The sequence below is a fragment of the Excalfactoria chinensis genome, chromosome 4, assembly GCF_039878825.1.
Source record: "Excalfactoria chinensis isolate bCotChi1 chromosome 4, bCotChi1.hap2, whole genome shotgun sequence".
NCBI lineage: Eukaryota > Metazoa > Chordata > Aves > Galliformes > Phasianidae > Excalfactoria > Excalfactoria chinensis.
This window is the reverse complement of record NC_092828.1, coordinates 85,139,097-85,160,931: the sequence shown is the minus strand read 5'-3', so window position 1 is coordinate 85,160,931 and position 21,835 is coordinate 85,139,097. Positions and strand designations below refer to the sequence as shown.

Below are 21,835 nucleotides of genomic sequence, written 5' to 3'. Positions count from 1 at the left end.
TTTGTGCAGCGAATGTAAGGGACATTTATGGTTGCACGGAGTTACTTTTGGATGCAGAAAGGGGCATCAGCTGTAGGTAAATAGAAGATGCTGAATTTGAGTTACAGCTCTGAGATCTGTGCTGCCTAGGTAGAAAAAAAATCCTATATTTTTTCTTTCCTTGAGGGAAACAAAAGGTCCCCAAACCAATAATTTGTCTTGTTTCCTCTTGCTCCACTTGAAATGATCTTTATTCATCACTGACAGTAGCTTTTGTTATCAAATTTCTGTGGCGGATAAATGAGTTTGGATGAGGTGATGTGCTACTGATGTAAATTGAATGCAAAGTGAAGAAGGTAACCATCATCTCTCACTTTCTGTGCATAAGAAAATGCAAATGGGAGAAAATAAATAAGAGCTAAAATGCTGAAACAATACATCTCCTATCAATAAAGGCAAGTGTAGAGTATTGGCCTGCCATAACAAAGGATAATTGAAATCTCATTACTGCAAATATTTTGCTTCAGAACATAGGTCAGTCACATAACGTTTGGTTTATTGTGCATATTTCACGTGTAATACCATTTGCAACATTATGGCTAATTAATCTCCACAGAAAACGCCAACATCACTAGAATAAACGAGGCTATTAACGCAAATAATTTCTATTGTTTGCTACTATTCCTGTCAACTTCTGTGGCGCCGAATTGAAAGTTAAATGTTTATTTTTACTTATTTTGAAACCAAAATCCCCGGAGTTGTGATCACCACCGTGAGCGCTTTGGAGATGAAAGCTCTTTGTTGTTTAGGTGGATGACATCAATTAAATACCTGATCTGGGTTTGTTTTGATTTGGTGTTCTATGCTCTCAAATGAAAAGCATCAAAAAGGTGCATGGTCAAGCTGTGCTTCTTCCTATGAAGAGGCTTTCTATGAGATGTCCCTCCTGATTTGAGGCGTTAGCTTTGGGGCTGTTTTTGTTTAAGGTGATGTTGCAGCAGGGGAAATTTGGGTTGGATGTTAGGAAAAACTTCTCAGAAAGAGGAGGGAGGTGCTGACATAGGCTGCCTGACCCTTGGGGTGTTCTGCAACTGTGGAGACGTGGCACTGAGCGATGTGCTTATGGGCATGGTGGACTGGGTTGGGGTTGGACTTGGATCACTCTTTTCCAACCTTAATGATTCTATGATTCTACTCCCTAGTCTGTGAGGAGTCTGAGGTACTGGTACATTGCTACCTGTTTCTTCTCCTTTTTGGGTCACGTTGGCTTGTTAGTTGTAAATCCTGTTATTTTCTATGTCCACGGTTGGAGTGACAAATGCAAATTCCTTCTTGGAAGGAAGCGTGAACTTCCTGACTTGAAGAACTGCCACCAAAAAATTGGTAGCGTATATCTTGGGGCTGGTGTGTTGGGCTGGAGGATGCAGCAGAACAGGGAATGGCAGCGGGTAGCTTGTGCTGGAAACATCACCTTCCCAGAAGGACCATTACCTTGGGCCTGGGAGCTGTTGGTCTTTCATAGAAGCTTTCTTCTGCAAAGAGAAATGAAGTTTATGAGAAGTCAGAACTAGAGAGGTATTTTCATTTTAATCTGATTTTATTTATTTATTTATTTTTCTTGTGCTCTGGCTGCACTGATCAATAATGTTAAACAGGCTGATGGCTTGAGGATCTTGTTAAAGGATTGTTCATAATCTCCCTTGTCTCCAAATGCACTATTTTATATGAAAAATCCTTCTCAAAACCTTAAGCAAATTTCAATTTGCCTTTGCCCTCTAGACAGCTGTGCCAAGTAATCTTTCCTTAACCAACAGCAAACAAGCTGTTCCTGAAATAACAGTGAAAGTAATGCTTGGTCTTCATTTTCTCCCACTCTTTATTTGGTTAGTGTGAAGTCTCAGGGCTTTCTCTATGGGGAAATTACCCGAACGTGTAGGCAGCACAGCTATCTACATATATCCTTTGCGGAGCTGATTGGGTCATCGCAATGATTAACTGACTGGAGAAAGCAGCAGTGATGGCAGCGTGCAGCCAGTTTGTGCAGGGCTGGCTCTCAGCTCTGAAAGCTTCTCCCCTACTTTCCCATCCATCTAAGGCTTTAGGTTCCCACATTGGACACTCTTATTTTGCCTTCACGTGGAGGTTCCAATGTGTGTGCCAAGGAGCAGACTCCCCTTGCTGAATTCCCTCTGGACACATCTGTCATAGTAAGCATTTAGGCTCCGTCCCTCTCATTTTATTCAGTTTTAATTAGACTCCTGCACAGGAGCGCAGAGCAAACTCTGCTTTCATCTGGGAGATCCAGTGGCTGTGAAATATTTACTGGAAGTAAATAACTGTCAGAAAATAAGTCCCTGACTCTCCATGAGCGTAAAAGTGCTTTGAAATAGTCTCATTCAAATAAAAGCTCCTCACATTGAGTGGCAGCAAGAAACAGCAACACAGGCAAAAAAAAATTCCCAGCGTAGAAAGTAAACAAAATTACTAATTCATGGAGCAGCACGTTTCACAGTAGCAGCTTTAATATCTTTTTCAGTTTGATTTAAAATAGACAAGATTAAAAGGAAATCTGGATTTGGTTTGGTCATCGTCTTTCAGAAAATAAAGTGCCAGCACAGATAGATGCACCGAGCTGCTGACGTTGTTCTATATTTAGAGTTCAGCATCTCCGCTTCAAACTGGATAAAGCAATGAAACAAAGCTCCGAGAGCTCCTGCAGATTCTGATGGGTCAGCTAGATCACCAAATTCAAACATTGCCACACGGACCAAGAAATAAATATGAGCTTGAAAGTTGGCTTGCCACCATGTCTTAGTATGAGATGACACAATCTTTACAATAGGCCAGGCACAGATATAAGAATAGAATCCTGCTGCAGGCTTGCTGACAGAAGCATGAGCTCTGGAGATTGCTTTGAAACAGATCTCTGCAAGATGTTTCTCGGTCCTCCAGTAAACCCATCACCCCCATCTGCTGATGGTACAGTGTAGTGTCTTGAAATGCTCCTGTACCAAGGCTCTGTTCATAGAGAGAAGTGAACTCCTGCCAGCAGCACCCAAACAAGCAGGAGAGCTTGTTTCTTTCTTCTCTCATGGAAGAAGATTCATTCTGCTTTGCTCCAATGTCTTCTATTGGGTGACTGAGGCACCTCTTGTTTTATTCAGACTTTATTTTGGATAGTTAACATTGGAGTGAAACAAATCTCAGTCAGCACAAACAGGCCTACCACAGTCTTTAGACCTTGCACTTACTTCATATTGAGCTTAAATTACTAACATTAATTGCTCCCCCTTCATCCATTTACTCTGTCAGTGCTTGTGACTATGCCTTTAATTTGCATTAACAGTTTTCCATCCAGTGTTTCTGTTTTCTCCTTGTAGCAGGGCATCCTTGTGCCTTATTCACCCTCTCCTCCTCTCTTTCTTTCTGTCTTTATAGTTTGCTTTCTTTTCCTTCAGAATCCAAGAAGTTTGTGGTATTAATACCTAAGGGGAGGATATGCAGAGAAGAGATAAGGATATTTCTAACCTGTGTGTTCCTAACTGATACCACCAGCCAGCTCTCGAGTCGTAGGTGCTCAGATCAGCTGCACTTGAAGCTTGCCCTTTGCTTAAATAATATGGTCTCAGACCAACACTTCCAGCTGACTGACTTGGAAGGGAACTAGAAAAACTAGAAGCTCTCCCCATAATTCTGGGACCTATTGAACAAAGCTGTTAATTTGTTGATGTAATTCAGAATAAGGGACCACACGGTCCCTGTTGTCTGCTAAAATCAGTGCATATGGTGGATGAAGCCACTGGTCTGGTTCAACAGTGAGACACTGCAGACTTTCTTGGGAGTGTCAGAAGCGTGTGATGCAATAAACAGTTCACAGTTAAGACTGAATTGGCCTTTCTGGCACGTCTGACCTACCTGCATTCTCTCTTTGTTCCCCTGAGACCTAGTGCCCTGGTGTACTTCTCTTGTTAACGGCGTTCAATAATGGATGGTTGGGTGTTCTCACTTGCTAGCTCTAAAAAAGCCTATAACTATCCCATGAAGGCTGCATTAACTTGCATTTAAACTAATACAAAGTAATCTTAAAAAGCAGCATCCCTATCTCACCTTAGCAAAATTCTATCTTGGTTTGGCTAGCCCTCTTTGCAATTAAGGCTGCGTGACTAATTATGAATATATTGTTTGAGCTGAAGCATACTGTAAACTTCTTAAATTAAGTGGAATGTCTCACATGCACGGAAGCACAGCCAGCATAAAGGTGCTATTCTAATATCTGACACGCTCCTTCTAAATTAGGCTCATCTCTTTGAAAAAATGCATGAGTTCCACAGCTCAGGCTTAGATCATGATTTGAAACTGCAGAGGATTATCCTAGGAATCAGGTAAAGCATCTCCCAAGGGGTTTCGATGGCTGCTTCTTCATATCAGCTTTAATCTTGAAAGCTATGTCAGACCTGTGGAAACGTGAAGAGTTCATGATGTGTAACCTTCTTTCTTGAAAGCATCACAGCTCCTAGTTATGAATGCTGCCCTGATAGGTAAATACTGTGTGTTCTTCCTACAAATGAATACGGTCCCAAGCATTTCTCTTTGAGGCTCCAGGCATTGCAGCTCAGGTTGCACTGTGCAAGTAATGAAGAGCAGGAATGCAGTCTTGCTCAAGCTGTCTAGCTGCCATCTTGATCCTGCAGATCTAAGACCAAATTCTGCCTTCATTTCAGGCCAGCAGTCTGTTTCCAGTTCTCTTCCTCCTTCACAGTTCTGTTCTCCTGTATTTCTCTAAAGCTGCTGTAACACCTTTCAAGTCAGGTTTAATCATAAGCGATCCTTAATCACAAGCAATCCATTCTGTATTAATGTAGTGGGAAAATCATGTGATGATTTGGGTTTTTAGGGACACACGCACTAGTGCAAGACCAGAGGATAATACTGCTGTATCAGTACAGGAATAAATAACTACACAGGGCTGAGGGCAAACCAAACTGAACTTCAGGCCTCTCTATTATCTGCTCTGGATTTAAAATACTCCTGGGAGGTGAATCTGAGGAATGAAGCTCAATGCGAGTAAATATTTTTGACCTATGCTCTGGCTGTGGGTAATTTACAACACACTTGAAAATCTGATCTGGGTTATGTCCAATTCACAGAAGTTTATTTCCAAGGCAGTTATTTATAGACTGCTTTCCTGGCTCTTGGGTTTCTTTGGTAAATGTCTCAATGTTCGCTCTGTGAGCAATCAGCATAAAATTAAAATGTTCAATTCTAATGGTGAGCAGTTTAAGGGAAGTGAAATATTATCCCCACAAATCCTTCATTTCGCTTAAAGCTTTGAGTCTTTCAGTATTTAGTAGTGGCGCCTCACTTTGCAGCAGTGTCAGAAGGCTCAGATCTGTTGTAAGGAGGAAAACAAAAGCCATTGGATTAAAAATGAAGAGCAAATGCAGTTTCTAAAGAAGGCCTTCATGTTAAATTACAGTGTTTGGGAAAGTGATCGGTACTTTTGTCTTCTGTGTAGTACAGCTGGAATAAGTCTTGGTATTTGTTTCCTCTTTAAACATCCTTTGGCCTTCAGGTGTTGTGGTTCTCTCAATGTGAGTTGACCCTATAGGAGAAATAGTGGTATTTGAGCAGGTCCACCATGCTGCTGCCAAAATTGGGTTCTTGACGTGCCTTGGTAGGGGTGAGGTCTGCGAGTGCTCATTCGTCTCCTTTAGCTTCAGTTTTTCATTTGCCTAAACTATGTAGGAAACACCTGTTTATAATCTCAGAGGATGCTACTCGATTGCCTCCCCATGGCACTCATTGAGCTACCTGTACTTTTTCTTCCTCCAAAAAATAAAGAAGCTTAAAACCTTTAAAAGAACTTTCTGCACAGTAATCAATAGCGGTGAAGACTTGAAAGTAGTGAATAGGACTTCAAATTTAATCTGCATTGAATTCTGAGATAGAAAAGGACCTCCTGAATATTGTGTGCACATGAAGCTGGCACTACTTTGCCTGGGGATGTGCAGTGACCTCTTGGGAAGAGGAGAATGGTGAGGAATATTCATTTAAAATGTGAGTTCCCAAAGCAAATTAGCTTATGATGGAAAATGGTCCCATTTATAAGCTTCTGAAAGGTTATCTTTCTGTAAAGGTCACTGGGTTAACCACAGCTAGAAGGACCATGTTAGGTTGTTTTAATCACTCCGCAGTGAATGTTCAAGATAGGGTTCATATGGGAAAGTCCTGTGAAAATATGCTTTTCTTTTTTTTTTTTTTTTTTTGTATTCCACTAATGCATGCAGGATTCATTGGAGATAAGAGCTCCACAGGCCATCTGTACCAACATGCAGCAAAGGGAAACATCTCCATACAGAGGAACCCGCAGTGGGGAAGAAGGGGAGATAGAGACACTATGATAGTCTGCCTGTATGAGTGCCAGGGTCAGAATATTCAGCTTTGCTTTTCTGGAGAACGCATCCATCTCCATGACACTTCTTCCAGGCTAACCCTGTAATAGTAAATAAGACAAGCCATGTTGTTGGGGGGGTCTCTGCAAAGAAGGGATGATGTTTTCCTGCTATGCATTAAAGCTTCTCTATTTAACTGAAATCTTGGTGAAATTATCTAGGAGTTGGAGGAATAAACAGGCTTGATACAAGAAGATATTATCTACTAAGTGAGGTAGGATTTTCCCACAATGTGTAATTTCATAGTTAAGCAAGTATCAAACTAGAGAACGCACTCTGTCTTCAGCAAGACGCTTTGTCTGTGCAATACATGTTCAACACGTCCTCATGAGTCTGCCAGTCGAGCCTGTAAGAGTATTCCGTCTACCTTATCTCAGGTAATAAGTGTCTTCTAGATGGCCCAGCTGCTCTGTCTGCTGCCAGAAGACAATAGCTGGGTAACTGAGATCTCAGCTGAAAGACTTGCTGTAGTTATGCTTCACTGCAGAGATAAGGTGGCACCAAAACTGTTGATGGCAGAAGGAAGGAAAACAAATTATCATGTCTGAAATAAAATGAATTTTAATTAATGTCTCTAATCTGTCTAGTGAATGGTTTAAATGCCATTTCTATCTTCATTGTTGCTCTAAATGGTGACAAACTCATGAAAGGTAAACAAATTGCAGAGTGTGCCACTAAAACAAACCAGAACTCTTTCTTTTTAGCTGTGGAAGGAATGTAAGCTTTCCAGAAGGTAATTTATTCAGAGCTAAATCTGAGTAACATCTTTTTTCCAGCACAGCCTCTATAGAGCCCTAAGCAAGCTGAGCTTGGTGCAGACCTCTGCTTGTCTTGTCTGTAGCGATTTTCCCCTCTGGTTTCCTCTTAAAGACTACAAAATGCATATCCGCAGAAAAGAACAAATCTACATCTTGCAAGTGTGCACACCTTGAGAACTTGCAGGGGATTTTTGGGTCCTTTTTCTTTGTTTGTTGTTGTTTTCATCTGAATTTCACATCCCCTGGGAGGAAAGGAATGGAGATGCAAGGAAAAAAGAGAACAGATCACCCATAAATAAATGTGGGCTAGAATTTAGAGATGAGTTCTTGTTCAGACTTAGGGAATAAGAATTGGGGAACTGCCCAGCAGCAGAGGGAATGGGGAGCTGCCGGAGGGGAAAAAGTGGTCCAAAGAAAGCTTGAAAGGAGAACCTTATAAAGGCAACTGAATAGAAAAGTTTGCAGTCTGGGATGGGAGCACATAGGTGGACACAAATGTATGACCACTGAGCAGAAGGTTAATTGAGGCTTGTGCTTTATGCTAATTAAAGGAAGAGCATATCGGGTGGGAAGACCCATTGCCAATTCAAGAAGTGGTCCAGATTCCTCAAGGTGATCTGCAAAATGAAACAGAAGCTAAATGGGAACATCTCTCTTTGATTTTGCAGCTAGCCCCAGAGCCCCTCGCTCCTTTACTTCTGATCTTTCAGCAAAGCTGGTTGCATATCTTTGAGGCCTTTGGTCCTCAGCTGTAGAAATAAAAGCTCTGTGAGCTGATTGCTGAATCACCTCTAGGAGCAGAAATAGCATCTCGGTGTGATCAAAGACTTATTCCAGTGGGGGTCTTTCTATAGCATTTTGGAACAGACCTGAAGATATGTAAATGTTCTGCAGGATCTGACATACGTGATTAATGTTAAGCGTATCTCACTGTTGTTGCATCCTTTTTAATAAGAGGAAGCCTAAAACCAAAAGAAGCCCTTGTGGAAAAATAAGTCTGAGCAGAGCCACTCGTAAGCATCGCTTCTCTCCGTTGTTTTTACCATCTTGCAGTTTTGATGCATCCCCATTCTGCCAGTGCTTAAATGAGTGAATAATCTATTGGGAACCTCAACCATTTCTTCCATTTACATCACCCAGAATGGTGTTATTGCTGATCTCGGTAGTCTTCTGTCCTGTAGCCATTGCGGTACGCTTAAAAACAGAGAGCAGCTAGTTGTTTATAATAGAAATGAATTTAGCCCTGCATGCTAGATGTAGAGGGAAAGGGCTCTTCTTTCTTGTTGCTTTCTTTTTTCCATCTTTTTATTTTTTACCTGCTTCAAACAGGGATGCTTTTAAGTCGCTGGTGTTTATGCTTCAAGCAAATGCAAATAAAAGTGACTAAACTAGCTGGATTTTTGGGTGTATGCAGAGAATCACAATTTTATGTTGTTGATGCTATCTGAATGAAACTCAAAGAATTAGACTGAGCGTTGAATTACAGGGGAAAAAATTACTTCATTCCTAGCACTGCAGGTTAAGGGAAACAGAACCGTGTTGAAGGAGTTTGATGCAGTATCTATGGGTGAGATTACCAGTTTGGTTGCTGAAGATACTTGGGTTGATACAATATGTGCACTTTGACTTTTGCAAGGTGCATGATTCAGTACTGCAGAGCCTTAGAAAAAGTGTTGTGGTTCATCAGTTCCCTCTTACCAAAGACTTACCAAAATAATCGAAGGATAGACTAACGTGATTTATTCTAAGAAACCGAAGCTATTTGGTTAGGTATTAGAATAACAATTCTGTGTCAACCAAGGCAAATATTAACTCGCTGTACCCTGTTTTAAAGGTTGTAAGGAGAACCTTTTCAGAATAGCAGAAAAAGCTCTAACAAGATCATGGGAGTTGGAGAGAAGCTTCCTTGCTGGAAATAATACAAGTGTCTGGTCATTGGCAGTTATGGTCAGGTACCATTGCTAGATATCCTTGATTTAGAACTGATGTGCTTGTTACTCAGGAATAATGTGCAGGGAAGGCCTATGGCCCAGGCTGTGCAGTTTGAATGGAAGGTCCAAAACCAGCTTTGCTCACCCTATATGAAGGTAGGAGATCCAAAAGTCCTCTGGGCTTGCCCACTCCTTTCTGAGTATCTGAAATCTGACAATCTGGAGGAAATTGTGTGTCTTCAGCAGCTTTGCACTGACAAGAACCATTTCACCATGGAGGTCTCCATGAAAGGTGATAAAAGCTTCTCTGGGACCCTGCAGGATCAAAGCTTTAATTTTTTTTTTCTTGTCGTTGACTTTGCACAGAGGAAAGAACAGAGGATGGTTTTAAATCAGGAGCTCGATTTCTTATTCAACATTCAGTCTTAAAAATTAATGGGAACAGTGGCAGTTAGAGCAGGTGAGGGTGAGTAGGTGCCTCTTCCACTTCATTTAGTAAAGAAACCGAGTTGTTTCCCCATAGTACTTGTCTTGCAGCTGGTGTGACTGCAGATGGCTGCCGCTTTGAAAGAAGCCTGTAATTTGGGAGCAACTCTGAATCATCCTGCCTGCCTTTCTTGGCGTAACACTGCTTCACTTCGTGTTGCTGCAGAGCCTGGTGTTCACAGGCTTATCCTCTTGACTAGCGATGCAAGCCATGAGTCTGGGACTAATGGCAGGAGAAGATGAAGTCAAGTGTTACAGTCTGCTGCCCATTTAGCAGCTAGTGTTATCTGATGCCCACTGAAACCTCCATTGTTAACTATCAGGGGAAGCATTTATCTCATACTCATTTCCCTTGAGATCAAAGCCATTATGTATTTAGCTGTTATGGGGTGAAGCTGTGTGTTTCTTGGGAATAACACAAATGTGAAGGCTCTTCTCTAACTTGATAGTTAGAAGTGATTTAAAACAGATTTCTCTCATGCAAAAAGGTGCTTCTACGAAGAGCCACAGAAACCAGTCCTGAGGCTTTCAGATAGGGTTCCAAATGGACCCGCTGCTGTTAGTTAGCAACGAGTTAGCCATCTCAGGAGAGCAAGACTGGTTGATGAGTTGTGAAGGCAGGGTGCCTGCAGATTTTTCCTCCATGTGCTCGTTTGTTTTCCCTTTGTTCTTTCCCTCTTTGCATCTTTGTCTGCTGATCCTGATCATCTCTAGCATCAGCAGAAGCATGCTGGGAGCTCCCCATGTGCCGTCTCCAGTACCAGTACTGTTCGGTTGTGTGCAACATGGGTGGAATGGCCAGATCCTTCCCATGGGGCTGGAGGATGCATCTCCCTACATGTTCATCCAGCAACCACAGTAAAACAGTTCTTTGGTGGGCTGGAGCCAGGCTGTGCTCTATGTGAGTGTTCTCTCAGGGCAGCCGTATACCCAGTTGTACAAAGAGGCTTGAGGGAGTCATCTACAGTAACCTCTTGATCAAAGCAGAGACAGCATTGAATTTGTAAATAGCTTTTGTCCAAAAGTGTCTAGGACCCTGCTGGTGAAGGCCAGAACCCATGTTGCTTCCTGTGCTCTTGGGGCACCTTTCTATTTTTTGAACTCTATGTTTCTCTGGCTCTTCTGTTAAACTGTCTGGGCACAGAACTCCATGTGTTTCCATGCCAAAAATCATGGAAAGACACTGTGTATACACAGCTGGCTTCTTTTGCTGCAAATGGGCACTCAGATGGGCACTGGGGAGACTTGGTCTCATCTCTCAGACCAAATAATATGGCCTAAAGAAACCTGGATCAGGGGAGCTCAAGGGACTGGGTTGGTTTTGGACTGTTGTTTTCCCAGAGTTTTGGAAGGCTGCCTTTTTAGTCTGACTGCAAGGGGAAAAGGCAGTTTCATTGTAGGCTAGATTTTAGGTGATTCAGAAGCAATAAAGCCACTGGAATAAGAAAATAGAAGCCTAAACCACCCAAAAGGGTACTGTATAAATTTGCCTGTCAGCTACTGTTAAGCATCAAGGCAAAGTAATTGCCGTACCTACTTCCCCAGATGTGTTTTGACCTCTGGCTTAATTACCTTTCCAAAAATTGTCTGTATCCGAGGATGCTGCTTTATGCCAAACAAAGTGCTGCCAATGTGCTTGAAGGAGATTATTTTACAGGAGAAGCATTTTCACAAACAGATGTAATGTTCACTTTCTTTCCCGGAGGGCTCTCTACCTATTTTTATTCTTCATATTGAGTTGTTATGCATTGGAACCCAAGGCCCTATTTACCGAGAGATGTTTTAAAAACTTCATATTTCTATAAATAAATATGTCTGAGCTGATTATTCAGGGGCTCAGTTTTTGAGAGATCTTGCTTAGGTTCAGCTGGAATGCTGACTGACCTCTATTCTGCCTTAATGGGTTGGTCGAACACAGGAGTTAGTCTTCATGCTGTTTTCACATTGCAAAATGCCTCATGCAATAAGATTTGCTTTGCTTGCTGCATCTCTCCACACCTGCTGGGTGGTTATGATGGAAACAGGTTGTCCTTTGTGGGGAGAGCTCTCCAACTCTGAATTTCAGGGCTAGCCAGCAAACTGGGCATTGGCTCCATGAAGCCCCACTTATTGCCTGTGCTTCTAATCTGACTGGGGGTAATGGAAGCAAATAGTCTGGGCTGGTGGGCTGCAAAATCACACATGACAACCAAGAGGAGGAGGAGGAGGTGAAGCTCCTGGTGAAATGGTGCTGATGATTGCTGTTTGCTGCCTTGTTTGTGCCTGCAGCTGCTGCAGCAGCCAGTGCCTGGAGGCCCTAGCCCCATCCTGAGCAAACAAGCAGCTATTTCTGTAATGAGTATGTTGATGTCATAGAATCATAGAATGTCTCGGGTTGGATGGGACCTCAAGATTCATCAAGCTCCAACCCCCGCGCTGCAGGCAGGGTTGCCAGCTGCTAGATAAAGCATCAGATCAGGCTTCCCAGGACCCCAGTCAGCCTGGCCCTAAATACCTGCAGGGATGGGGCATCCACAGCCTCCCTGGGTAATCTGTTGCAGCACCTCACCACTCTCAGTGAAAAAAAATTGCCCCTGACAACTAACCTAAATCTTTAAAGCCATTCCCACTTGTCCTATCACTGTGTACCCATAGAAAATGCTTATTTCCCTTCTGCTTATAATCTCCCCTTACATACGGGGAGGCTATAATGAGGTTTCCCCACTCCTTCAGCCTGTCTTCATAGGAGAGGTGCTCCAGCCCTCTGATTGTCTTCAACATTCTCCTCTGAACCTTATCCAAAATCACGACTCTTTCCTGCATTGTGGGCCCCAGATGGATTCTCACAAGGGCAGAGTAGAGAGGGACAATCCCCTTCCTTGCCCTTCTGGCTACTCCTGATGCAGCCCGGGATATCACTGGTCTTCTAGGCTACAAGTGCACGCTCTGGCTCATGTTAAGTTTTTCTTCTATCAGGGTGTCAAAATGGTAATATCTACTGTATGTACTTTGTTAAGTGTTGGTCCCCGCTCTCCCTTCAGTAGAGAAGGGCATTATCCTGTTCCTGTTTGCTTCTCAGGTAAACCTCATCTCATACCAGTTTTGCCAGCAGCTCAGCTTACCTGCTGGCAGTGACCAAGTAAAAAAGACAGCTCTTACTGTTGCTTATAGAGCTCTAGAAGCAAAGGTGTTTGGCATGACTACCCTGCGCTCTGCTTTCCTCATTAGTGGTGGCAGAGCGGGGCCTGCCAGGGGCATAGTATTGAGATTTGTAGGTTTGCCTAAGTTCATATCCAGGCTGCCAAGAGCTCCTAGGGCACAAGCAATCCCTGCATCAACAAGGCAGGTTTCAGTGTTATCAGGAGGCAGCTCTGAGCTGTTAACACCTCTGGTGCGCTTTGTTCTGAGAGATTCAGGTGCCAGGAGGAGCTGTTTGTCTGCTGCCCTTGCTGGTTAAACAGAGATCTGATTCCAGTAACTGTGTTAGCAACTGCTGGGGAGGGCCACTCCTGCCTCGACTTCTGTGTGGAAAAACACATTTCTGCATTCAGCAGCAGCATTCAGGGTGGAGAACACAGGCTTCTCAGTGACATAGTCAGTAAATAACGTGTGGCACATGAACTGAGCTAATGGTATTTTTATGTAGGAGAGAGACAGGCCAATCATTCATTCACAGCCATTTTTACTGTCTCTTTTATTCTTTCTGATTCAAAAAAAGTCAGATTCCAGCACCTTTTCCTCTATTAGGCGAGCTGACTTCAAAACACATTTGCTATTCTCACACTTGAAAGGGAATAATGCCTTGCTCCAGCAAATTCTTAAGGCAAATGCCTCTCATTTCCACGCTTCTGAGTCTGGTTGCTTGCCTCAACCCTTCTAAATGAAAAAATGGTGTGATGTTGAGTGCAAACTAATTCCTTACCTCCACCGTGCACCATAGATTAGAACAGATGCTACAGGAGGTCCCCCAAGACAACAGTCTGATGAGATTGTTGGAGAGACCCAGATCATACCTCAATGGGAAAATATTTATTGAAACATTAAGGAGTACTTTTTCCACAAGCTTACTGCTAACACTGTATATCATTCACTGCTTGCTGCATACAGACCACTGCTTTCAAAACTGCAGTGGACATTCTCCATACAAAGATAACTAGTATATATTTTTTGAACTCTCCATCATGCAGCTTTCATCTCTTCGGCCTTTCAGTTTTCCAACTTGTATTTTAAAGATGGAGGATCTGTAACATAGGGATGCTTGATGTGCTGGTAAGGAGGCAAAGACAAACGCTGCATAAATGTTTCTTTGCAATAATGCACTCAGTAGCAGAGTGAATCGGATGTCTGTATTGCATGATGGTAGCTGTCACTGTGTTAGACTTGTTAATTTAGCACTGCAGCCATGCTTTATGGCCAGCTATTCCTTTCCTACTTTGTGGTTTGTCATCTACAGCGCGTTGATTATGCACCTGAAATATTTGCACATCTTCTTAAATGTAATTTGCAGCTGGAGATTTCAGTTGGCAGAACAGTGCCAGCAAAATGCAAATGTAGTACGTGTCCTCAGATTCACTGAGGGATTCCACTGGGAATCGGGGTCAGTTTTGGTGGGTGCCCATTGGGCAGCTTTTTGGTTCTGAGCTTAAAATGATGAATTGGAGATATCAAGGACTTCCTGAGCAAATAGCCTGACTTTCAGAACTCAGGGTGGTCTACAGACCACAGTGAAGACAGGGATCTGTTGTGGCTCCTGAAGGCAAGGAAGAGTTTCTGGTTTAGAGTGTTTTCAGGTCATTGTGGTTTTTAACGAATGGACAGATTATTTTGGGACGCTTATAAGTGAAAAGATCTATGCAGCCATCCAAGCCTAGAAGTTCAAAATGATCAGACGACTTAAGTGAATGATAGCCTGACTCACTGGGGATGAGTCAGGGCTTGTTCCAAGGGGAAGATTCTCAGTGGGTAGGACTGAGTACCACCCAAGTGCTGCCATTTCTTCGCAATGGAAACACCATTAATAAAGCAGGAACAAGTTACAAACTTACTCATAATGCTTGTGCAGGTGGGAAGAGTCACAAAGATCCGTTTCATGTGCTTTGCAAATAGCTCTAGAAAAGTAGTAATCTGAGTTTGCAACTGCTTATCTCTTCTCTGGAGTCTCTTTGTGCTATTTCACAGCAGCAAATCTACTGGGGATGGTTTTCCTTGTACTGGAACTGTTAAATGCTGGAGTGTATTTGCAAAGAAAGAGTGTCTTAGGGCAGTGCTTGCTCCAACACACCACCAGCTTTCCCGGACTTCAGACTGCTCTTCCCACTGTGTACCGTGGTTGACAGCCTACAGAAGGATTTGGTGCAATACTGTGGTCAATCCTCTGTTGGCCAAGCAGAGAGGTTTGTCTGGAAGAGCTTTGGAAATCCTTAAGAAATGCACTGTCTAAACAAATAGTGCTTTAATTACTGGATGGAGTCCAAAACTAATATAGTCACAGAATTTGGAACTGGGTTTGCAGCTACCATAGCTCTCCCCAGTCTCTCTCTGTGGATGACATCCTTTGTTGCCTGAGGGAAGAGAGCGAGTGGGTTGGCAAACAGAAACACAATCAAGAGCTGAAAATCCTAGGCCATCAGAACCTGGAACTCGAGATAAATAGCAACAGAGTGTTCAGAAAGATTAGTCTTTTGATCCTGTTGTTTCTCAGCTGGTCAGCCAGCTCTGGCATCCTCCCGTCACAATTGCAATTGAGAAATGACTGGAGAGCTGCTTCTGAGCTCAAATCCTTGCTGCCAGATGTACAATTATCGCCACTCAAGTAGCAGAAGAGCCCAGCTTGGGAGCACAGCAGGTTCCAAGTAGCTTGATTTGCTTTTCATAGAGGTTCATTGCATTTTATATCTTACCTCTAACTCTTGACCATGACGACTGGCACATCTCACCTCACAAGCTGTGCTAGCTGTGATCTGCCCTACAGCAGTTTGCTGCAAATGGCTCAAATATAGCAGGGGCTTGAAAAGTACGTACAAGATTTTGCTTGTAGGCTTGGAGTAAAATCTCATTTCAGTTAGATGTGGTTTTCCTCTCCTAGATCCATGGCTTCCCTTCTTGTCGGCACCTTAATTAGAATGAAAATGGACTAAATATTTTAAGCAAATCAGAATTTCAAGAAGCTGCTACAGCAGCATCTCATGTTTAAGTGTGCACAGCACTGTGCGCGTCATCATTGAATAATGAATTAATAAATATCTTTGGAGGATTTTTTTTAGCCCAGAAAGCATACTCTGTTTTAGCTTCCAGTCAATTGCCCTATTTACTGCGGTTCTTTTTTAGCAACACTATCAGTCCTGGAAGTAGCCTTGTCAATATTTTAGTTGCTTTGGTGTACAGAGCCGTAGCATTCAGATGAATTGTAATCCTTAAATTGGCAAGCAAACAGGTTTGCTCAGCTTGCCTGTTCTCTTTCTGGTAGCAGAAACTTGGAAAACCTTCTCAACAGGGTAAGGATGAAGCTGTGTGTCCTTCACAGCTGTGAAGTTCTGTTGTTGATGGTTAAAGCTCTCTGCAGTGCTGCTGATTTGGAAGGTACAGGGTAATTCTGCCCACAGAAAAAAAATCTTATCATATGCATATCCAATTCTTTCAAAGACAAGGAGAATTTAATGTTTAAATCTCTGCTTTTCTCCTCTGCCTGGCTGGCAGTTCATCTCCTCTCCATTTTTAAAGTCCACAGACTCAGACCTGCTAGAATTAAGGCTAAATTGTGATTTGGATGACACGCATTTGGACTCAGGTTAACCCCCCTGTGTGGTTTGTATGGAGGAAGTACCTCAGCCCACGCTCCTCCTCTGCATCCATATGGTCGAGTGAAGGATGCTGGAGGCAAAGGGGTTCTTGGGTGAGGGATGTGGGTGTGCTCCTGGCACTGCCTAATGTCCTCCTGGGCTAAAGAAGAGAGTAAGACGCTGAGGTGGAGCAACTGCAGCAGTGCTCAGTGTGCAGCCTTCCATTCCCTGATGCTCTTAGGTCACAATGCTGCTTTGAGAGAAAGAATTTTGCATGGAAGTAGTCTTGGAGATGTGCAGCAGCAGGCATTTCACTGACTTGTAGCTTTTGTTGTCCTCATTCCAGAAGCCAAAGCTTGATGTTTGGTCTGCAGTGTGGCAGAGCTAGACAGGGCAGCAGCTGCAGCTTGGATGCCAGCAGCTCAGGAACGAGAGCACTGCAGGCATGTCTGTCCTGACTTTCTCTCTGTTGCCCCTGCCAAGATGGTGCATGGGCTCGCAGCATGGCCAGTGACACTCCTTATGGTCAGATGAGGACTGTGTCCATCCCCAGAGGTACAAATCCCCATGGCTGCTGCTATGAGAGCTCCTACAGGTTTCCTATTCACGTCTGTGGTAAAACATGAAAAGGTTCACATTTGTGTTTTAAGTCTTTTATGTACCTCCTGCAGCTGTGCAGGAATGTGCATAATGACAGTGGTGACACTTTAATGATTGACGAGAGCATAAAGCAAATGGACTGGCAAATAGTTTTCCCTGGAATCTTGTTTAATGATAGTAATATCTGGCGATACTTCTAATAGAGGAGGTAAAAAGATGTCTCTGGAATGTGACTTTAAAAAAAAAATAGAGAGTCCTATGAAGCTGCAAGTGAAACAGGATTTGGGTTTAGTGCTCAGGCTGTATGAGATGGAGAGCAGTCAGCAGAGCTCAGGCACATTGGGAAGTAGGGTATCAGGTCACACAATCCTGTAAGATGAAACCAACATTTGTTCAGGCTGTGATTCAACTTGGCTCTAAAGTATGTGTATTAAATCCCATTGACTTCAGTGGGACTATTCATGCCCTTTTAAAGTTACACAAGGACTTAAATATTCTGCCATGTTGAAGCCTCCCATTGAGGCTTAAATTCATTCTTCCGTTTAACTTAAAAATATCCCTGTGGCAATATTTAGCCAAAAAGATGAATTGCACTTCATTGAGACACGCTCAATATTTACATAACTAGTTGCTGTGAGGTGTTTTCTGGTTGAAATTACACATGCCTGATTTATCTAAGCGCGTTCTGAGGTCTGAGGCTTTTAGCTTTGTTTCTCTTCATATATTTTTTTAACGTAGAAAGCAACTAAACACAGTCTCTGAAGACTAGTCAATCATTTAAATTATGTTATTAGCATCGATTAGCCTGACAGCATGGCACTTCCATTTGAATGTCATTAGAAAGTGGATGACAGCCACAATGGATCACAGGAGGAAAAGAAACATGCTGACAAAGAGGAATGGATGTGGTTCGGAAGGCTTTGGGAGGAATATAAGAAAGAGGCAAATGAATGCAGTAATGCAGGACTAGAGGTGAGAACCAACAGAATGAAACCTCCCTCGGGGAAAAAAGATCACAGAAAAAAAATGGAGTGAAAACACAAAGCTTATTAAGGCTTTGCATAAACGCATACAAAATAGTTTTCACTGCGGTACCTGCTTAGACCTCAGCTGTGCCAGCAAAGCGCGTGGGTAGGAACAGTCAGAAATCCTTGAGTCTTGGGATGCCCAACAGAGTGGGGAGGACAGGAGGTACTGCAGCCCCATCCCAGGAAGCAGGTTAGCTAACACACACAGCAAGAAATGGGCAGAAGAGCTATTGCAAAAAGTTCTTCCCATCCCAGGTAGCCTTGATGTGTGGGAAGGACTCGGTCATAAGTAGGTCATGATGTAATGCTCTTGTAACACTGAGGAGGACCAAAATAACCCATTCACAATGGGCTGGCCCTGGTGAAGAGAGTTTAATTGAAGTTACTGTAAGTTGCGTTTATTGCATGCTGCTGAGTGTAACCAGCTTGTAGGCTGTGAATTAGTGGTTTAAAATTAACTTGTCAAATTAACTCATGGTGATCTTTATGAGCAGGAGTGGCCTCTATGAGTAGAAGCTGCCTCAGCAGCCAGGCTGGCAGTGCAAAGCAGTGATTAATGTGAACCTTTGGTGTAACTTCCAGCGCGTGTTATTTGGTAGCTCTTACAACTCACCCACGCGATGCAGTTCAGTAACTCTGCGGTCTGATTTGGTGCCAGGTGGAGAACCTTCACATAAATCTTGGGTTAAATTTCCCTGTGCTCCTGCAGGAGGGTGCTGAGCCAGCTGACGTGCACACTACTGCTCTTTTGTTCCTTCTCTTGATAAAAAGTCCCACTTCCTGTGGCTAAGCTGATAGTCACTGAATAATCTCTTCATTGCAGAAGATCTAGCCTGTGTAGCCAAACCATTTCTTACAAACAGTTTCTATAGCCCAGTAATAGCTTTGCGAATATCCCATCACAAAGAACTGTCAGGCTGCATGTCTGCACAAGCAGGAGTCAAACACAGTTAACCCCATAAGAGCTGCCTTTAAGGAAAAGCCTTGACTTTGCAAACTTAACAGTTGTGATTTCGGGTTGTAACATGCCTGACTCTGTGATGGTGCTACTTGGTGCGGATGAGGAGTCGTTTGCCAGACTGAATTTCTGGAAATGAATTCAAGTAATTCTCCAAGTCCAACAGGGTTCTGACATCCAGAATCCTGTGTTTTTTGCAGGGGCTGATCTGTTGCACTGTTGCCCCTTCAGTTGTTGTTCTTGGTCGTGCAAAGCAATTCAGATGCTAGTAATTCTGTGCCAGGGTGCCTCACAATCGTGCTGTGCAGGAACAGCTGACAGTGCCAGGTGGGGAGCAGGGAGTGATCAGATCTAAGGAGCCTGTTTGGAAATTTCAGCCAACAATTTTTTTTTTGCTTTAATGACCAAGATGTACATTCTTGAACATGGTAGCTCATAATGGAAAGGCTGACTGAACCGTAACTACAATCACCGTGGCCCTGCTATGATTCTGAGAGCAGAGAATAGACTGTTGTCAGCAGATGGCTACACGTTTCAATTTCAGGAGCAATTCCCTTGATATGTTAACCTTATTTACACTTGTTTCAATACACTCATGTCATTCTGCTGAATGTCAAAGGCAGGTCGAGAATTAGTAGAATTATCTGTTTCTTCCCGCGTCATCCACTGTAATTAAATCACTTCAGCTTTGGAGCAATGAAAAGGCGATAAAATGTTTTAGTGCTAAACATCAGTGTGTTATACTTGCTGGGGAACATTCTCACCTTGTATGTACTGGTCTGTACTCTACAGAGTCCTAAGTTTGTCTGTTCAAATCAAGGACACAATGTTGTGCGCTATTCAAGGAACTGGTTAACTACACACATGTGTTCTTAGGGTATCGCTACCATTGGGTGGGTGGTAGTTGAGGTCACCAGAGACCAGTGAAGCTGGGCATACAGTGCCTGCACCACATCAGTTCTTTCAGGTCACAGAAGGTTTCAGTTCTCTTTTGGAATCTTGGACCATGTTCTCAAAGACCTCAGTGTGCTGCTGTCCAGGCATCTTCCTAAAGCTAAATGCAGCTTTCACATCTCCTTACTGAGAGGCGGAGAAGGATAGTGGGGAAGGAGAAGCTTAGTGGCATAAAAGAGAAGGGTTAAAGAAAGTGGGAAAATGAAATAGCAGCAACAAACTCATACCAACAATACGAGCTCCATCAACCAACTTTCAATAGCAGATTTCCAGTTGGCCATTTTTATGTCAGAGTTTAAGTATAGATTTGGATGGCTAAATATAGGCACTATGACATCCATTATGTGAAATCTCAGTTTGAAATTATTCAACGTTCTTCCTATTATATTTGTCTAGTCGGTGTTTTATCACACTGTGAATCCATCTGAACAAAAATCCTTTCAGAAAATGCTTCTTTGCTGTTAGTTGGGTAACTCAGAAGAGATCTCCTTTATGAAAAGCAGCCATCAGATACCCTTCAGAAGATGAACGTCTTTACAGGCTAATGAGGAGAGAGAGCTGGTCAGGATGTGAGATCTTATGTGCCCTCTACAACTTTTCAGCTTTGGAAAGTTGGACTAGAAATAGTTTATCTTTCTGTAGCAGCTAAAATCTGGTTGTTAGTCGCCCTGCAAAGCTTTTTAAAAGAAACTGTCACCTCTAATTTTTTACCCTGAGCTCACCCAGCAGGATTTAATTTACCCTGATGAAGTGAATAGGAAGTTATGGAACATTCACTGTGCAGCCATAACATGCTTGAGATTAAACGTTGGCTGATGAATGAATCCTTCACTTCTGTGTGTAATAAGTTACCATTAAAGCCTTAAGCTGGCAACAGTCCTACAGCCCACAGTCAGTGAAACAGTGAAAAAAAAATACTGTAATTGCAACCCATACCTCTTCAAAATAATGCCAGTCTTGTTGTGCCATATATAGGTTGAATGCTTGTTGTATACTAATACAGTACATCATTATTTGTCTCTCCTAGTTCAGACCCTTGGAGCTAAAATCCGTTGGAAAAGGTCTTTGAATGCTATAAATATCTGCGTTGCTTCCTGTTTGTAAATGAAAGCAATGGAAGCTAAATATATGCTGACTCTAGTGCGACAGATCCTGAAAGCAATTCTTATCTGTTTTGATTTTTGCCCAGAATATCTTTCTTGAAGTCCTACTTCTGAATCGTTGAAGAAAACAATTCTGACATCTCCCCTTCAGCCCTGCTCTGCAGACAGGAATGGCTGGGTAACGGCACAGAGCTCAGCTCACTGCAAAGGAAAGAATATTAGTTACTTTCCTGCTTTTACACAAAATCCAGAACACCATAAAACGCTTAACTGCTTTAGTCTAGCACCACTATGGCCATGTCATCAGAGCTATTTGGTGTTAATTGGCAAGAAACTCCAGCCCTGTACGATCATTAGCTTGGCCACTGCTCTGGGCTCTTCTGGATGGCATAGCTCTGTCAGCAGCTGCTTTATTTTTGCCATCTGCACCACCATTCCTGCTCTAACAGCAGCCTCAACTTCACCGCTGCTTCCATGCGTTGCATCAGCTTTGCAAAATCCCAAAGCCTCAGCAATTGTGCATGTACACCTGTAGGCTTTTGTTTCTCCGGTGCCCAGGGATGGTGAGGTAGGGGTGCAAAAACAGATGGAAGCTGTCAGCCAGCTCAAAGGCAACGTGCCCCAGAAGGTGTTTTATTTATGGGAGCATTCAGATCAAACAATCACAGAAGATTCTTTATGTCAATTGGAGATGAAGAATTTGGTTCCTACAGCCCAGTTTTGCCTTGTTTCAAACATTTACCTTAAGCATGGAGAAGGACAAGAGGGCAGTGGGGACATCCAAGCTTGCACTCTCCTGTGAGGAGCCTGGGCTGAAGGAAGACATCC

General features: G+C 43.0%; 1 protein-coding gene across 1 annotated transcript in view; it reads left to right on the top strand.

The window, feature by feature from the left end:
* FGF13 (fibroblast growth factor 13) overlaps positions 1–21,835 on the top strand; it is a 250,310-nt gene that overhangs the window by 9,042 nt on the left and 219,433 nt on the right. The window lies entirely within an intron of this gene.